The 19,484-nt window shown below is 52.5% G+C and overlaps 1 long non-coding RNA gene across 1 annotated transcript in view; it reads right to left on the bottom strand.

The window, feature by feature from the left end:
* LOC123589785 overlaps nucleotides 1-19,484 on the bottom strand; it is a 560,443-nt gene that overhangs the window by 448,252 nt on the left and 92,707 nt on the right. Inside the window, exon 2 of the long non-coding RNA XR_006708461.1 lies at nucleotides 3,260-3,553. This is a non-coding gene — a long non-coding RNA (uncharacterized LOC123589785). The remainder of the gene's footprint in view (nucleotides 1-3,259; nucleotides 3,554-19,484) is intronic.

Genomic DNA, 19,484 nt, shown 5'->3' with positions numbered 1-19,484 from the left:
GGCCCACGATGCTTTGCTTCCGGTTTTCCTACTTATCTGCACTTTTGTCTCAAATTGCGGGGTTAAAGACACATATGCTAATCAGTTCATTAACATTCCGATTTCTGTTACTCACCTCCCCGGAGATTCTGATGCACTGAGTCCCAGGGGCCCTGGAACGGGCATTTTCAACAAGATGAGGTGGTGATTTTGTTGCAATGAGAAACCCTGCCTTACCCTCTCCGTCAACTCATTACGACTTGTCAATTGTGCTTTTCTGCCTTTGCACGACCTCTAAGACCCAGCCCCGGGTGGGGAGGCCGGCCTGGAGCACGTCCCCAGGGAGCACGAAGGAGGAGGCAGCCACACGCCGCGGACAGAGGTGCAGTTAAATCCGGAAGAGGCAGGGTGGCTGCACAGAACTGTGAACCGGAAGCACGCAGAGAGTTCTGAAGTCAAGGGCAGGCCCGATGGGTCGTGGGTGACCCCGCCCCATCTGTTCCCATTTCCAGCTGCTCTTGGGTTGAGCCGATGCCTACCTCTCTATAAGCCCTTCTGACAGGGGCCAGCTCCGTCCAGTTTTCTTCCAGGGCCTGGCTCTCCAACCCCATCCCAGTTGCCACCCAGTCTGACCTCTCTGCTCCCCTGAGGCTGGGAGCACGGACACAGAAACCCTCCCAGCCCTGCGGACTGTGGCCCTTGGGGGCCGACACTGATGGAGCCTCCTGTCCTCCCCGGAATGTCCCAAAATCCATCAGAGTGCAGCCTCAGCCACTACAGCACGAAGACAGTGCGTTAGCTCGTCTGGCTGGGGTGGGGGGCGTGGGGGGCTCTGCTCCCGTCCTCCGACTCTTACACCTTGACACACGAGCATCCTGCCCCAGACATGTGCATAGACCCCCACTCACCAGTGTCTGTTTCCGTGCCTGGCTCACTATGGTATTTCCAGCCTTTCCGGGTGCCTGCACCTGACCGACCTGCAGCACGCAGGATCGCTCCCCACGTCTCAAAACTCTTAAGCTGACTCCCCCTGCCCCAGGTCCCTCTCACCTCACCGGAAGGTCTCCCTGCCTGCTCCGCGTATCTGCTGCAGGCTCAGTCAACTGTCCTGCCTCAATATGATCATCCTCAATCCCCTCTACAGTCACAGGGACCACACACGGGGACTACGATGTATCGACGTTGTAAACTAGAACGTAAACTCCAGGAGGGCAGGGACCTGCTCCAAGCAGGCCACTTCTGCCACCCCAGCGTCCCCCAAGTGCCCCGCCACAGACACTTAGTAAATATTTGTTGGATGTGAAATAAATTCTTTAAGGGCTCTCCAAAAAATTAACTTAATCCTCACAGGAACCCCGTTGTGGTCATTTACTTTTGAGAGAGAGAAAGAGCGTGAGCGGGGCAGGGGCAGCGAGAGGGGGACAGAGGATCTGAAGCGGGCTCCAGGCTCTGTGCTAAAAGCAGCGAGCCCGAGGCGGGGCTCGAAATCACAAACCACAAGATCATGACCTGAGCCAAAGTCAGACGCCCAACCAACTGAGCCACCCAGGTGTCCCATTCTTTTTTGTATAGAGGAAAAAAAACAAAGTTAGGTAACTTGTAGACACAGCACAGCAAGTGAACAGCAGAGCTGGGATTCCAACCCCAGACAGCCAGAGGTCAGAGCCCAAGCTTCTTTAACCAAACTGCCTCTTCACAAGGCCAAGACAGGGTCACCTGCACTGCCCTGACACCCAGGACAGTGTCTAGTCTATTTTACAGATTGTATCAGCGAGCGATGGCTGCGTAACAAATTTCTCCGAAGCTTAACAGCTGAAACCAAACATTGATCATCTCAGGTTCTGTGGGTCAAGAATCCTAGCACAGCTCAGCTGGTTCCTGTGGCTCAGGGTCTCTCAGAAGACTGTGACCAAGCTGTCAGCAGGGCTAGAATTCACTTCCGAGCTCTCTCCTATGGTTGTGGGCAAGAGGCAATTCCTCAAAGACTGTTGGTCAGAGGGCCTCAGTTTCTCCCTGGCTGTTGCCCAGAGGACACCTGTGATTCCTTCCTACATGCGCCTCCCATGGGGCAGCTCCCAATGTGGCAGCTGGCTTCACCAGAGCAGCTGAGAAGAACCAGAGAAAGTGGGAATGGGGCAGAAATCACAGACCGTCTGTAACCATATTTGCCTGCTAGGGCCGCCGTTGCATATACCACAGAAACGCATCGTCGCGGTTCCGGAGGCTGACAGCTCCAGATCAAGGTGTGAGCCGGGCTGGTTTCTTCCGAGGGCTGCGAGGAGAATCTGTTCCATGCCTCCCCACTGGCTTCTGGTGCTTTGCTGGCAATCTTTGGGGTTCCTTACCTCATCGACCCATCACCTCACCTCTGCCTTCATGTTCACCTCGGGCTCCCCTGTGAGTATGTCTGCCTCTGTGTCCACAGTCCTCATTTGTATAAGGACACCAGTCCTACTGGATTAGAGCCCACCCTAACGACTTCTCTTTACCCGACCTTGTGTGCAAAGACCCTATTTCCAAAGAAAGACACTACGTTCTGTGGAACCTGGGGGTAAGCCTCCATCATACCTTTATGTTTCTGGGGGGAGGGGGCACAGGGGGACACAAATGAACCCCTAAGAGTACCCCAATCTTGGCAGTGACACCCCAGAGTCTATTTATTAGAAGAGAGTCACGAGGTCCGGCCCGCACCCCGTGGCTCCAGTGATCGCCATTTTCTGACACAGCCACACGTGTCCGTAAACATTACGTGAACGAGTAATGCACCTACTGTGCTTCGGCTGGAATTGTTTGTGTATTTACTTCTCTCCCCGCCCCAGCCTGTGGGCTTCCGGGAAGCAAGAACCATGCCAGATTCCTCACTAGAACATTCTAATACCTAATACGAGACGTGATAGGTACCCAGTCAATATTTATTGAATACATAAATAAACAAGTGAATGAATGTGAAGCAGATAATGTTTCTCTTTGTCAAAGGGAGCAATTACTTCTAAACTCTGTATCAGGAGAGCATCACAACAGGCCATTGCCATTATGTCTGGGATTAAATGGATTCTCCTCCAGCTTGCCCAATCTTAAGTATCGATCAGAAAACTAAACACTTGTTTATCTAAGGGGAAAAAAGCAACATCGTCTGCATACAAAGAATTCGCGGGACCAGTCAGATGTCTGATGAGCAGTTTTCCCTGCCATTTAATAAGACTCGCGAGGTACATCTGTTTCAATCACTTTGATCAGAACTGAAAACAACCTCAAACATTCTGCCTAACGCAGCACCTACCTGACAGGTGTGCAGGGAGCGATTACATTGTCTCGTTCGTCCTCCGAAGCATTAATGAGAGACAACGACGACGACGACGTGACTGGCAACCTTCGATGCGGTGCCTCAAAGGGCGTGGGGGAGGGAGCAGATCCCGCAAACATCCCCACAGAGAAGCCGCTGGATGGTGGGGGCAGAGCCCACGTGGCAGTCTTGACTCGGAGGAGAAATGGGGGCCAAGGCCAGGACCTCAGTTGGGACCTCTTCCCGTCACAGGCCAGGTTCTCAGAACGGGAATCAGGCGCTTGGGTCTGTCTGCAAGAGAGTCAATTTGTCAGATTAAAATAATGACCGACAGGGGGCGCCTGGGGGGCTCAGTCGGTTAAGCGTCGGACTCTTGATTTCAGCTCACGTCATGATCTCAGTTTAGGAGTTCGAGCCCCGGGTCGGGCTCTGTGATGATGGTGCAGAGCCTGCTTGGGATACTCTCTCTCTCTCTGTGTCTCTGCCCTTTCTCGATCTCTCCCTCAAAATAAATACATAAACTTTAAAAAAATAAAATAAAAAAGAATAGAATAGAATAGAATAGAATAGAATAGAATAGAATAGAATAAAATAAAATAAAATAAAATAAAATAAAATAAAAATGACCAACAGCACACACATGGGAAGCACCTGTATTATTCTGGGAGGAAGTGTTGTGCCGTGAGGCGTGTGTTTGAATCCTGTCCGTGTCCCTTGCTAGTTCTATGATCCAGAGACGTCTGCCTGAGCCTCAGTCTCTCCAACAGTAAAACAGGGACATGGTCCTCACAGTAAAGTGTTGTGGACGTCAGCCCGTTATAACATCCGCGAAGGAGCCCAGCACAGCCCCCAGCTCACAGGCGGGTCTCAGAATACACTGGGTCAGTCAGCTTCCTTGCTGCGTCAGTCAAGCTGAGCATCGGCTTGGAAAGTAGCTCGACAGTGATTTCTAAATAACTATTTTCTGGGCCAAATGACTAGAGAGAAATCGGTGTGTCTGTTCCATAGAGCTGTGTCTTAACCTTGCTGCTGTGGTTTCTCGAGCTACGTCCTTTGGGCGTGTGTGTGTGTGTGTGTGTGTGTGTGCGCGCGCGCGTGCACGTTTCCATGAACATGGATGTGCGTGCATGCGTGCGTGTCCATGCGTACTCACATTTGCACACACACGTGTGTGTGCTCAGTTCCCAGAACTCCAGTGATTACCCGTGCTGTCAGAGACTTTGATAAAGTATTTATAAAAGCAGGGCAATTGGGGGCTCCTGGGTGGCTCATTGGGTCAAGTGTACGACTCTTGATCTCAGCCCAGGTCTTGATCTCAGGGTCACGAGTTCAAGCCCTGTGCTGGGCTCCATGCTGGGCGTGGAACCTACTTAAAAAACAAAAAAAAAAAAAGCAAGGCGATTGGGAGTCTCTAGGGGTTCCATTCAACCCACTAGATAGAAAAATCATCTGCTTTATCCATCGTTCGTGAGGGATATAGTGAAGCACTTAAGAGCACGGACTGTTTCCCAGAGGCCCGAGTTCGAATCTCTGCTCTGCCACTCTGTTTGTGGGACCGCTCCTCTGTGACTTGCTTTCCACATCTGCAAACTAGAAATAGCAACAGGCCGCCTCCTAGGGTCTTCGTGAGGACTCGGTGAATTAGGCTTTAGTGGAGGCGTCCTGGTCCCCACGTAGCCGTGTCCCGCTCTGCGTAGAGGAGTCGGGGCAGAACACTGTCTGTGTCCCTTCAACGTGCGTTTGGGGAGAGCCATTTCTGTGGCACCCAGGGCACAAGCAGGGCAGGTCTGGCAGATGAAAATGAACTGATGAGTAAATGCAAAGAATTGCACCTGCTGTTAACAGAGTCCACGGAGAAAGGGAAAGACCAGTCTAGGTGTTAGCTCTTAATAGACGGACGCTAAGCATTTGGAAAGGGGGAAACTATTGGAAAGTGATTCCCTCTGTCTCTCGGCTGGGCCTCCGGATGTTCTCACGCTGAGCAGGGATGAATAGTTTACGGAGACAGGGAAAGAGCTGTCCCCGGCAGCGCACTAGAAGCCCGACCGTCAGCCGGCTTCCCTGTCGTGCCGAGACGTGTCTGCTCCCCACAGGATGCCCACAGGGCCCAAGACCCAGGGGCAGCTGTGCCCCTCTGACCACCCCCAGTGCAAAACTCCCTGCAGATGCCTCCTTCCTCATCTTGTCAAAATCCACCTCCTGCGTGACTGGGAAGCTGTCAGTGTGATCTATAACCCCCAGGCAGGCCTGGAATATGAGCTAAATTGCCTGAGTCACTAGCAATGATAGAGTCATTCTGCAGGAAATTGGAAATCAATTCTTGTCATCACTGTACAGAGCTCCTTTATCAAGAGATCCAGCTCACCACGGAATGTAACCAAGAAGGACTTAAAGGCTGATAGGGCAACAACAACGGGAAAGAGGTGTGTGTGTGTGTGTGTGTGTGTGTGTGTGTGTGTGTGTGTGTTTATCCAAAAACGTATCAACATCCAAGGATAGTGCCAAGACCCCTCTGGCCGGCAGAAGAACTCGAACTCGGCGTCCAGTGGATGGAGACGTTGCATCCTACATGCGCACCTGCTCTAAAGTCACTCGAAAATGAGGTGCTGTTTCTGGAGCCCGTGGCAGGCCCTCTTCCACAGCGGACCACGGGCTACCGCCTGCGCGGTGCTGGTGCAAAACAAAGCACCTGATAACAACGCTGTCTCTTTTGCAGGGTGCTCGGGGACACCCCGACAGAACTCCCAGCACACTGTCCCAACGGGACGGCACCGAGGGTTGTGGCTTGCTTTTGATTTCCGGTGGGCTTGGCTTGCACCGTGCAGTTGTTCTGTACTTTGAGAGGCGACAGGGTCTGAAAAGTTATCCAAAAGACCTGAATCCAGGCTCTGCCTTTTCTACTTATATATATATATATATATACTCACATATATAATACTCACATATATAATACTCACATATATACTCACATATATAATAGAGAAAGAGGCGATAGATTTCTCCGAATCTCATTTTTCTGTACTGTTTATAAAATACGGAGCATAGCACACTTAGGAGAGTGAGCACACACGGTGAGTTTACATAGGGAGAAGGGCCATGTAAATTTACAAGGCTACGCAATGAGTGGCTCTCACACCGACGCAGACAGATCGCCTTCAGACCAACGTGCAAACTGTGAGCCCCACGGAGGTGAAACGACTTGCCTAAAACTAGTTGGTGTCGAAAACTAAAAGCAATAGCTAATGTTGATTTCAGGTGAGAGAACACTTGCTCATCCAGAACAAGCAGAGGGGAGCAGGGTCGGGGGACGGACAAAACGGCGGAAGGAGGGAGGGAGATGCCGGCTTCTGTTCTAGAAGGAGCAGGGTCACGGGGATGGAAGACTGCGTAGGGAATGCAGGCGATGACATCGTAATAGCGTTGTGTGGTGACAGACCGCAGCTACATTTGTGGAGAGGATAGTATAATGTAGAAACTTGTCGAATTAGGGTGCCTGGGTGGCTCGGTTGGCTGAGCGCCTGACCCTTGGTTTTGGCTCAGGTCATGATCCCAAGGTTGTGGGATCGAGTCCCATTTCGGGCTTTCTGCTGGGCGTGGAACTTGCTTAAAATTCTTTTGCTCTCTCTCTCTCTCTCTCTCTCTCTCCCTCTGCCCCTCTCCCCAGCTAGTGCACTCTCTCTCTCTAAAAATCAAAAACAAAAAAGTTGTGGAACCTGAAACTAATGTTAACGTTGTGTGTCAGCTACACGTGACTTAAAAAATAAAATAAAATAAAATAAAAATGTTTACTCATCCACAATGGATTTTTGGAACAAGGATCCAAAAAGTCCTCTCGGCGCGCCTGGGTGGCTCAGTCGGTTAAGCGTCTGACCCTTGATGTCTGCTCAGGTCACGATCTCGTGGTTCAGGAGATCGAGCCCCACATTGAGCTCTGTGTTCGCAATGTGGAGCCTGCCTGGGATTCTCTCTCTCCCTCTCTCTCTCTCTCTGCCCCTCCCCCGCTCATGCATGCTCCCTCTAAACAAATAAATAAATAACTTTAAAAACAATAAAAATAAAAAGTCTTCTCCATCCAAGGAAGGGATGTGGGGAGCATTAGGTAAGAACTCACAAATTAGGGACTCGTGACCTGGCGCTCTTCTGCACTGGGACTTACTCCTGGTTTGCAGAGACCTCTGGGTGCCCAATCTGACTGGGAGTCCTTTCAGGAAGGAGGTGACACCCATATTCTTGAGCGTCCGCGTGCTACGCTATGGATTAGGACCATCGAGGGATGCCCAAGAAATCTTGGAGGAGGAGGAGGAGGAGGAGGAGGAGGAGGAGAATGGTAACGCAGTGTTTCAATTCCTCATTAAAAGCAAATACTTGTAGGTCTAGTGGAGAGGCCAGGGCTAAAGGTCTCAAATTCGGCAGACGGCACGGCCTGACTGCGGTCAGTCACGTAGGTACCAACCCCAAAAGCTGTGACCACATGGTTGTGCATGATGCCGGGGTCTCAGCCATGCAGCTGGAAGAAAAAGAGACCAGTCCGCCCTGGGAGGGTTAACCGAGGCCCAGGGGACAAGGTCCAGGGCTGTGGTGAACCGCAAAGTGCTTCAGGAGAGCACAGAGATCCAAGGGAACCCATCCAGGGGGCAGGACCCTGCTGAACGAGGCCGAGCAGAGGTGACGCTCAGAGTCTGGAGGCAGCGTCTTCCTCTTCCCCGGCGTTACCACTCCCAGCCCACAGCCCAGGTCCGTGAGGGAAGCCCAAGGGCGAGGGCGGTGGTAATAAAGAATGTGGTTCAAGGCGCCTGGATGGCTCAGTCGGCTCAGCGTCCGACTTCGGCTCAGGTCACGATCTCGCGGTTCGTGAGTTCGAGCCCCGCGTCGGGCTCTGTGCTGACAGCTCGGAGCCTGGAGCCTGCTTTCGGATTCTGTGTCTCCCTCTCTCTGCCTCTCCCCCGCTCTTTCTCTCCCTCTCCCTCTCCCTCTCTCCCTCTCTCTCTCTCTCTCTCTCTGTCTCTCAAATAAACACTTAAAAAAAAAAAAAGAACCTGGTTCCATTTTTGATGTTACACTCACGTTCCTCTTCCTGCTTCTGCCCTGCATCGGGGCACTGGGACGAGAAAGCCCAGGTCCTCCCCGCTCTGGCACAGGTGGGAAGATCAACCCACAGACGCACAGGAGTTCTCACTCTGTCCCACCCCCTGACTGCCTGTGGGGACTGAATCGAGTCCCTCCCAAAATTCATAACCCCCCAGGGTGATGATATTTGGAGGGGCGGTCTTTGGGAGGTGATGCGGTCAGGAAGGTGGAGCCCCCCGTGAATGGGATTCACGACCTTGTAAAAGAGACCCCACGGAGCTCCCTCGCCCCTTCCGCCCCGTGAGGACACCCCCAGGAGATGATCGTCCCTGAGCCAGGAAGCAGGGTCTCACTCCCAGCACCTCGGTCTTGGACCTCCCAGCCTCCAGAGCTGTGCGAGGAAATTTCTGTCGTTCGAGCCACCCAGTGTGTGACGTCCTGTACCCAACTGTCGCCACCCAGGCTGGCCAGGACGCCACCATAAAACCCCCGAGCCGGTCGTCTCGCATGCCATTGCCAGAGCAGATACTGCCCCCAGAAGGCCTCATGAGGGGATGGATAAGTCCTTTTATATTCTCTTAGTACACCCATGGCACCCTCAGTCTCAGAATCGGAGCCAAATCTGGGGAGCGGATGGGTGCATCCCACCTTTGCGGAGTGGTTACAGGTGAAAAGCCAGCGACGATGCCTGACCCCCATAGTCCAACAAGCTAGGGCGTCTGGCCCAGAAACTTGAATTCAAGTCAGAGATTTCTAGCCAGACTGACAGGGAGCAGAGGGCCGGAAAGACTAACCTCAAAATACTATGTAAAAAACCCTCAGCTCCCACAAGACCAATGCCTGCCCCCACCCTCTGGTGCTCTGGGGCTGATTCAGGCATCTGCAGGGCTGGGTCTACAAAAAGAAGGATGCATGCCTCCCCCAGAAGGGACCAAGGAAAGCAGGGGCTGATTCAGCACAGCGTGTTCATTTAAAGAAACTCCCCCTCGAGGGAAAACCTGGGCTCTGCAATGCAGTCATGCTGTAAGCTGAGCAGAAACCGTAGGTTGGCTTCCCCTGACTATTCCCGGTCCTGGGTTTCTTCCCTCTCTCTATTTCAGAAAGCTAAACTGTTTTCTATCTTGAGTCTCCATTTCAGCTAAGAATGACGCAGTGACATAGCTCTGGACAAGGAGACAGAAACAGAAATTTTCTAGGGACGCCGGCTCCTCCAGGTCCAAAGGATGAAGCCCACCAAGAAGAAATCCCTTCCTCCTTCTTTCTGCCTGGAATGCAGGTGCAGAGCGGTGAAGTGCAGCAGCCACATTGTGACCACGAGGACGGAAGACACGTGCCAGGGATGATGCGGCAGAATGATGGAAGGACCTGAATCCTCCCCGGGTTGCTCTGTGAGCTCCTGATTACGTGGGGGAAATACACGCTGGGCTTGGTTAAGCCACTCTGGTTGATTTTCTCTTACTCACAGGCACGCTTGAGTAAAACTTCTGGCACATCAGCAAAGCTGGAGGAGAAATCCACTGATGGTCAAGGGCGGAGGCTTAAGCATCAGCTCTGACAGACCTGAGCCTGTGCCCCATCTCTGACTTCGTACCAGCTGGGGGGACTTGGGCAGGCTCTTCTCTCTCTAACCCTTCGTTTCTTCCTCGGAAAAATGGATGTGATAAGAGTGCCCTTGTCAGATAAATACAAACTTAAAGGCAGAGAGGGCAGGCCCAGGGCTTGGCACAGAGTAAGGCCGCAGTAAATGTGGATTAATCCAATAGAACTGGTTGTTTCAACACGGTCAGTGCCCCATCTTTCTTGGCGGAACAATTACAGATAAACTAACTGTACCATTTCTTTCTTTTACCTTTCAGCCATTCCGGGGCTGCTATCACGTGCTGCTGTGATTTTCCTGTTCAGAGGCCAATGGGTCACATAAATGGATCTCAAAAGATTCGCTGAGAGAGAGACTGAAATTGTCAGCTGTGACTCCTTCCTTAAAACTAACAGCAGAGACAGGTCTTTAAAAGGACTTTAAGTGTGTCCCAAGAGGAGTGTCAGGATCAAGCCCCTGTGTTCTTAGAGACGCTGGACTGGGCCGGTTTTCCACTTAGGAAACAGAGAGGGAAATCTGAGGGGCAAAATATCAGAGAATCCTTCCCCGGAACTCTCTTGGTAAATCTTTCTAGCCGATAATTGAGGCTTGGCTTCTGTAATGAGCACTGAGCTTTAAATGCAAATCCACTGGAGACAATGCAAATCCATTGAAGATACATGAACTTCAATTCTCTTTAAACTATAGATGACTGGCATCCGGGCATTTCCAGACAGCAGGGCTTCAATGCACCGGGACCTTTCCAGAAAGCAGCGGCAGAAAAGACTAAACGTGAGTGCAGAAAGAGGAGGCCAGGGGCCCAATAATATACTTTGTAATGTTCACAATTTCGCCAGGAGCCAGTCCTCCATATGGATGCCGTAACAAACCCCGAATAATGCCTTCTGTCCCCATAGGGGACAAGCCTGAGACTCACTCCTTCCTTCTCACCCAGAGATCACCAGCCAGTTGGGCTCCTAAAGAGCCACTGGAAAATGAACAAGTCAGGAAACAACAGATGCTGGCGAGGATGTGGAGAAACGGGAACGCTCTTGCACTGTTGGTGGGAATGCAAACTGGTGCAGCCACTCTGGAAAACAGTGTGGAGGTTCCCCAAAACATTAAAAATAGACCTACCCTACGACCCAGCAATAGCACTGCTAGGAATTTACCCAAGGGATACGGGAGTGCTGATGCATAGGGGCACTTGTACCCCAATGTTTATAGCAGCACTTTCAACAGTAGCCAAATGCTGGAAAGAGCCTAAACGTCCATCTACTGACGAACGGATAAAGAAGTTGTGGTTTATCTACACAATGGAATACTACGTGGTAATGAGAAAGAATGAAATATGGCCGTTTGTAGCAACATGGATGGAACTGGAGGGTGTTATGCTAAGTGAAATGTCAGGCAGAGAAAGATATCATATGTTTTCACTCATAGGTGGAACTTGAGAAACTTAACACTAGACCATGGGGGAAGGGAAGGTGGGGGGAGGAGTTACAAACAGACAGGGAGGAAGGCAAACCGTAAGAGACTCTTAAAGACAGAGAACAACCTGAGGGTTGATGGGGGTGGGGGGGAGGGGAAAGCGGGTGATGGGCATTGAGGAGGTCACCTGTTGGGATGAGCACGGGGTGTTGTATGGAAGCCAATTTGACAATAGATTATATTAAAAAAAAAAAAAAAAAAAAAAAGAGCCATTGGATTCCCACCAGGAAAGTGCCCAGTCACCTCCAAAACACAAGGCGCAGTGAGGTCCACCTTGGGACCCTCACAGTAGAGCTGGCCCATGGGTGTGCTGTGGGCCGCGGACCCCACATCCAAGGCCATCCACAGCTGGCTGCATGATGAGGTCCCCTGAGGCCATGTGGCTCTGTCGGGCAGGTGGGGCTGGAATGCTGGAGCATTCGTGGACCCTCTGGTAAACCCCAATCCGGGGCCTCCAAGCTCTGGCCCATGAGGCAAGCCTCTCCCCTCCCGAGGGAAAGAATGAAAACACAGAAAAGCAGAAATCCTCTCTCTAAAGCAGGGATGTGGGTGCACGCCCTCCCTCCCCACCCCTACACACACAAATGAAACATGACTTCATTGGACCTTTTCAAGTATGAAACCATCTGGGCAGATATCATCATCCCAATTAACAGGTGATCAAACTGAGGCTCAGCAGGTTCAAACGTGCCAAGCCTACGAGTAAACGAGGGCCCAAGGCTCTCGGGAATGTCCACTCTGTCTCTCTACGTAACTGCCCTAAATAGCTCCCACATGCTCCTCACGGGAGATCATGAGGCCACCTGGCCCCTCAACAACAGCCAGGAGGAGGCTTTACATTTTTAGTTAAGGGCGGAGATGCCTTCAATGGTTCCTGAAAGCCCTTCTCTGGATGAAAAAGAATCTGGTTGGCGAGCCTGCCCTACAGATGGCCGAGGCTAAATGGCTAACAGCTTCGGTCCCGCATCTGATGGGAAGCCGTGTAGAAAAACAAAGGGATCTTTCCACTTTGAAGACACCCGCCCGGCTTCGGCACATTCTTTTGCGCCGCTACTCAGGATGTGTGCGATGCCCCCCCCCTCGATAATTTTTAGTTGTGTTGTCCTCCAGGATCTTTGAAGTTTCTCTTATGGAGAAAACATTGTCTTCGGTTGCGGGCTTTAAAAGGAATAAATAAATAAGGCGCAATATGGGAGCCTTATGATCTTAAGTCTCGCAGCTCGTAAATACTTGTGCAGAAGTGCTAGCCAGGCCTGTAAGGACTTTGCCTTGTTGTCCGGGAGAAATTAAAGCCCCTCACGGCATGACCCGGCTACCACGGCTCCTTTGCCAGCAGAAGGAAGCATTCACTGCCCTTGCCAAGGCCTCCAGGACTCTCCTGGAGGGAAGTGGGGTGGTTGGGGGGTGGGGGGGCAGGAAAGAAAGAGGCCGAGGTCAAGGCCACTTCCCCATCAGCTGGAAGGTCCAGATTCATCTGAGAATCGAGGCAGCGCATAGAATCTCCACCCCCCCATTTCCTCCCAAACACCACCCTCCTCCGGCTTCTCTGAAATCCTATCTTGCACCCAGTTGCAAAAGTTACCTTTTTCAGATGCCACTCCTGACTCAGCACCCCCTTTCCAGGAAGCTTCCCAGCCTCTCAATGGCCCATTGTGTCCACTGGAAACCCTCGGAGCCCAGACGGGAGTGCCTTGTCACTTGCCTCCGTGCAGAACCGACCCACTGTGGCTGCCTTGTGAGGGGTCAGCCTCCCCCGGCCTCTGTCACACGTCACACGTCACACCCTGCCACTGAGTTTCCAGTCCTCTCCTTGTCCCAGAACCTTCAAGGGTTTCTTCCGCCGCTGCGTTTGCAAAAACGGTGCCTTTGGCTTGGGGGGGGGGGGGGGGCGGCGTGGCGGGGGGGAGCGGTCAGGGAGACCTGAGTTCAAATCCCACCCCTGACACTCCATGACGGCTCACGCCTTTGGCGCGGAGTGATTTACGAGAACTAAAACCAATATATAGCACACTTGGAACTTCACACCTGACACAGAGGAAGCAATATGACGCCATGTCTGGGTGTAGAGGCAAAGCGTTAGTTGTATGTGTATCTGTTAGCTGTTCCTTTTGGTAACGGTGCTTAAATGCATGCAATATACATATTTTGAAGATGCACAAGCAACCCCTTTCCCCACAAGCACCCTGTCCCCACTCACCTGACATCCCTCCTGTGCCTTTTTCCTTTCTTCCCAAGAAGGCCGCCAAATCAGGTGGTGGCTGTCCTTGCTAGCCTGTCTTTACTCCTTTGTTCTGCGTCCCCCATGCGTGCTAACCATCCCTGCCCTACATCGGGGCACTTTAACGGCAAGGCACACAGAAGCGATGTCACGCTCATCACAGGGCAGAAAGAGGAGTGTGGGAGCGTGGTAGGTATTAGGTTCGGGAACTTCACCCCAGGAGCTAGGACCCAAGAGATCATCACGAAGCCTGGCTTGTCCCCCAGGGGGGACATGCCAGCTGGCAGGCTGATAGGGCCTGCCAATAATCAGTGCTTGGGAAAATAAAGAAATGAATGAACAAAGAAATGGATCGCCAAAATCTGGATCTTGCAGATCACAACGGCCACGTTCGACTTCTGAGCGACCCAGAGACATGTTCAGCCGAGCAGATATTACCCAGGTACCTTGAAAGGTGAAGGTGAGGTTCCTTCAGGGAACTTCTCCCTGATAATGTCTGGCGGAGGTTTGCTCACAGGGGATAGTGGGGGCTCGGGAGGACTGCCACCAAGGAGAAGCCATGAAACCAGGAGGTTAGGACACACACCTCTGCCCTCCCCGCCGCCCCCCCCCCCCCCACAGAGCCAGCAATCCAGGTGACCAGGTCTATGGGGTGTGGTGAGACTCTGGAAGGCGAGGCTCGTGTTGCCATCCGGAAGACGTACAATGCAGTTCGGAGGTTAAACGGAGCTGAGGTCCCAATAACCACCCAGAATTAGCACCACACCTGGAGGAACCCAATTCCAGGCCATTCTACTGGCAGAGAAGGTGCCTTCCATTCACCGTGTAGACCAGCTTACTAGATGGTAGGACTGGTAGAAGGCTTTTTAATGTTTTCTTCCAGTAACAGAACATATGCTACTTACAAAGAAACGCTCAGATGGGACCCATCCCAGCCCCACCTTCTGGAGTAGTTATGAGACTCAGGTCTGCCTAGCCGCCTCCATGCCCCTGGCTGCAGTGATTGGTGGGTGGAAGGCCACATGACCTGAGCTGAACCAATGGGAGTCATCCTTGGGACTTTGGCTGCAGTTGTGGCTGGGTGAGGTTGCTTTCTTTTCCCGAGGATTCCCCAGCTTTACGGACGATGTAAATCCACAGCTGTTGGAGGCCAGCACATGGGGAGAGGCTGCCTGAGAAAGGAACCCACCTGGGGAAAAATAACCGGGAAATGAAAAAGAGAGAGACTCCCAATGATTCATGGATTGAAACCCTGGATCCAACCATACCTGTAGACCGTATTCATCTCCCTTGAACTTCCCTGGGACACAAGCCAGCAACGTGTCTTTTTTCTTTTAATTTCGGTTTCTGTAACTTATAGCTAAAACCATTCAGACTTAAGCACCTGGCTGCCTGGCTCAGGGCCAGGCCGAGGGTTCATTCTTCAAGTGTCTTCATTCTTGGACGTTAAGCAGGATTGGGGCAGGCAGGGTGTGCATCTGCAGGACGACACCGCGCAGAAGAGCCAGCCCCCAAAAGCAGGACAGGGGGAGGGGGCTCACAGCACCTTCCTGTTTACATCCCATTGGCACAGTGAGAAAGATCCAGAATTTAGCAGCAGGCAGACTGTATTCAAGTGTCCATCCTTCCATTTACCAGCCGTGCGACCCGGGCTGCTTACTTAATCACCCTAGACCTTCATTTTCCTATCTAAAAAATGGTAACAATAACATCTACCTCGTAGGCTTTTTGTGAAGTTTTAATGAGATCGGGAATATAAAGGACTTGATCCTGTGTCTGGCTCACAGCGGGAGTTTGATAGATGACAGCAATTTTGTCACCGTGGTGTATCTGTCCTCACGCGTTCAGCACTGGGAACAGAACACCATAGATTATTGAAAGACGTGCGTAAGGTCCTCAGAATTGCATTGCCACTAGTGATTTCAATGTTCCCCTGTTCTCTTCTTTTTTTTTTTTCTTTTGTAACCACAGCTGCTAAATTGCCAAGCAACCAAATCTCCCAGAGGGATAGCAAAGGAGGGGAGAAATCACAGTGCTGTAGCCTCTGGGTGGTGAATCCTGGACCCAGGGAGGGCACCCAGAGCTGCCTCCTCTTTTTGGCCGGAGAATGCAGCGCCAAGGGCCCTGCCTCATCCCCGAAGAGAGTTCCTGTTCTCTGCAAGTGACACCTGCAAAGTCCATGCCCAGCTCGGGCACAGAGGCAGTGCGGCATAGAGGCATCCGCGCTGGGTTAGGATTCTGGACACCTGGGTCCTAATGCTGGGTTCACGGTCAACTGTGCTTGGCTGGGCCTCCGTTTCCCCATTTGTAAACTGGGAGTACAAATCAGATCATCTCTAAGGTCCCTCCCGGCTAGGTGCCTCTGAGTTCATGGAGGGCAGCCTTAATTCGGGATCCCTCTATCTGTTTCTAAACCATGCTCCCACCTCAACCTCCCACAAGATATCCCTTGACGGATTCCACTAGGGGTAAGTTTGGATCGAATCTAACACTGACGTGGCACAGAGCTTCTTGGCCTGCAGGGGTGTTCAGGGACGAGAGACTAACAGATGGCGTGGTTCTCAGAATGCCATCCCCAAACCCACAGCATCAGCGAAGTCACCGGGGAGCCTGTTAGAGATGCAAATCCTTGGGGCCCAATCCGGGAGCCTGTTAGAGATGCAACTCCTCGGGGCCCAATCCGGGAGCCTGTTAGAGATGCAAATCCTCGGGGCCCAATCCGGACCTCCTGGGGGTGGAGCCCAGCAATCTGTGTTTTAACAAGGCCTCGGGGAATTACCACACACACAGCCTGCACAAGACCTATCTTGTCCAACACGATAGCCACTAATCATGCGATTTTTGCTAATCAGTGAAAATCAAATAAAACTGGAAAGCCAACTCCTCGTTCACACCAGTTACATATCAAGTGCTCAGGGGCCACGCGTGGCTGGTGGCTGCCATATTGAACGGTGCAGAAATAGAATATCGCCAACACTGCGGAAGGTTCTGTTGGGTAGTGCTGGTCTGGGCAAGCCTTGCTTCTCAGGGTGGGGTCCACAGAACCGGCAGCACTGGTCCCACTGGGAGGTCGTTACAGATGTAGACTCTCCGCCCTACACCAGATCTGCTGGATCAGAACCTACAGCTTCACAAGACCCCCCCAAGGAATGGCAATGTGTCGCGAAGTCTGAGAAGCACAGGTTGAACTATTCAGAACAGAACAAAGGGGGGGCGACCGCCCTAACACTGCCAGCACAGAGTCTACCAGCATTAGGACAGGACAAATCACAGCCTCCATGAAGCCAACATTGGGATGACCACACATCCCGACAACACAATGGCTTCCGGATGGCTCAGCATTACGATCAGTGCGAATCGCGGGCATCACGGCCTCCGTCAATGACAACCACATTGCTATTTCGATACAAACAAGGTCAAAGCTACATACAGCACACCACAACTGCGACAGAGGTTACATTATTGCTCTCTGTATCAAAGTCTCCTCGACAGAGGTTACATTATTGCTCTCTGTATCAAAGTCTCCTCCTGACCGCTACTGCCTCCACCTGGGGGGTCCAAACCGGACTTGAAAAAGGGACTTCTCTAGGAACCCATAGTCTGAGGAGCAGACACCCTTCAGGACTTACAGCCACGAAGCTCTCGATGGCTGTGGGGCTTGCCAAGTCTGCCTGTGGTATCTGATGCCCACCAGGACTGAAAGTCACATCCAACATCACGCTTCTGTGGTTGCCATGGAAAGTCTCCTCGTCAACGTCCCCTGAGCCCAGATGGAGACATCGCTGCTCATCTCGGAGCAGGGGAACCCACCAGCTTGTTATGCAGAGCTGCTGGGAGGCTGCGGCCCTCCCACCAGGAAGGGCTGGCCGTCCCCGAATCCAGCTCTGATGGGAACATCCACTGACAAGCCCGTCTCCAGGCTGCCATGCCTCAAGATTACTAACTGATCTAAGAGAGGTTCCCCAAAGGGGTGTCAATGGCCAAGAAGAATGGATAGCGGCCATGTCTTCATAGCAACTCTGTGGCTGGTGGCTTTTTCCTGCTCCCGTGGCCTCTCGGCTGCACCCTCCAATATGGCGCCTGGTGCCGACAGCATTGGAGTCATGAATCTTCACAAGCCAGCTGATGGCAGGTTGGCGGGGATGGGCGGGCAGCTTTCAGGGGTTCCCAGAGCAGGCCGGGGCTCCTAAGGCCACTGAGCCTCAGACCAGTCGTTGTGAGTTGCCCTGGACCAGAAAGCCCAGATTCCAAGTACCCCCCTCATTCTCTAGACCCCAGACGGACCCCAGAACCCACATTCCTGCCTTCTTCGCTGATGTACGAACAAGACCAAAGGCTTTTCCCTCAGCCTCAAGTGACCCTGAACTGAATCTGCGTCTTCAGCTCCAGCCTGCCGTGAAAGGTGGCGTCAGGAAAAGCGCTTTGGAAGGCGCAGCAGGCCGGGAGTCCAGAGCAGGGTCCGAGTGCCCGCCTGACTGCTGGTGAGGCCTCTGCTCACTCACCAGGGAAGGGGAGGTGGGGAACAAAGTGTCTCTGCGGCCAATCACCCGCAGGGCGTAGCGGTGAGAAACTGCCACTTCTTGTGTTCTCGAACCCTTGGGTCAGATATGAGGACAGAGCACAACAGGACGCCTTATCTCTGCCCCGTGGTGTCCGAGGCCTCAGCTGGCAGGTTGGGGCTGGAACAGAGGGGCTCCTCCCAGGGCTCTCTCCTCGTGACCTCTTGCGCATACAGGCTCCGGGGTCACCGGATGTCTTACGTGTCAGCTCAGGGTTCCCAGGACACGAGTCGAGAGGCTCCCTGCCTGGGACCTGCTTTTCCTGCCTTGATGACCCAGTCTCAGGAGTCACCCTGCATCGCTTTCTTGGCATTCGTTGACCGGGCAATGAAGGACAAAGTCTGTCCAGCTGCAAGGGGAGGGAAACCACCTCTCAATGGAGAACTGTCAAGGTCACATCCCCAGAACATACGTACTGGTGTGGCCATCTTTGGAAAATAGAACCTGCCCCAAGAATCTCTCCCTTAAAGAGGAAATGCAAGGATTGAGAGTCATGATGACTGTAGTCCCTTGGAGAAGACGGCTGCACTCGTGCCCATGCATTCCACAGGCATCGACCAAGCTCTTTCTTTGTCCTACACACCACGGGATGCTCTCAAATATCCCCATCCCGCTGGGAGATGGGGCGTGTCCCCAAATGCTTCTAATTCCAGGGAGGATGTGACAGGGACAAACAGAGGCATAAACAAGGAGTGGGGTGGCCCATGGACGGACAGGCAGACGGACAAAATAACACGAGCAAAAGCCCTTTGCAAACCATCAAGAGCCAGGATTTGGTGGTAACAGTAACGATGGCAAAAATCCCAGAAAGATGAGAAGACCCTTGAAAATACTCTTTTTTTTCTCTCTCTCTCTCTCTCTTTTCTCTTTTCACTATTCTTTCCCCAAACCCAAGATCCACTCATTCAGTCAGTCATCTGTCTGACAACGGTTTAGGGAGCCTCTGTTCCACGCTGGACATTATGGGAAACCGCAAGATGAACAAAACAGTCTGGCCCTCCAGCGGGGTGGGGGAGGGGGAGTGGGGGGGGGGGCTGAAACCGCATTTTAAATAACTGACCCAACTGGGGCACAGAAGGAGGAAAGCAGGAAACACCTGCAGGATGATCCCTACCCGCCGCCGGTTTGGGGAAACCAACTCCCACCCCCCGGGGTTGCTGATCTGCCCTTGAAAGCCCTGGGTAAGCAGAGACCTAGCCTCCTCCTCCGGGAAGGACGCCAGCCCCCAGAAGCACGGTCACTCCTTTTTGGCCCCTCTCCTGGCTCCCGCCTCCCTGCGGGCCTGGCCTCCACAGCGAAGATGCCCACGCC

The sequence above is a fragment of the Leopardus geoffroyi genome, chromosome E3, assembly GCF_018350155.1.
Source record: "Leopardus geoffroyi isolate Oge1 chromosome E3, O.geoffroyi_Oge1_pat1.0, whole genome shotgun sequence".
NCBI classification, from domain to species: Eukaryota; Metazoa; Chordata; class Mammalia; order Carnivora; family Felidae; genus Leopardus; species Leopardus geoffroyi.
Note: the sequence above shows the minus strand (reverse complement) of the source record. Positions and strands in the feature narration are given on the sequence as shown.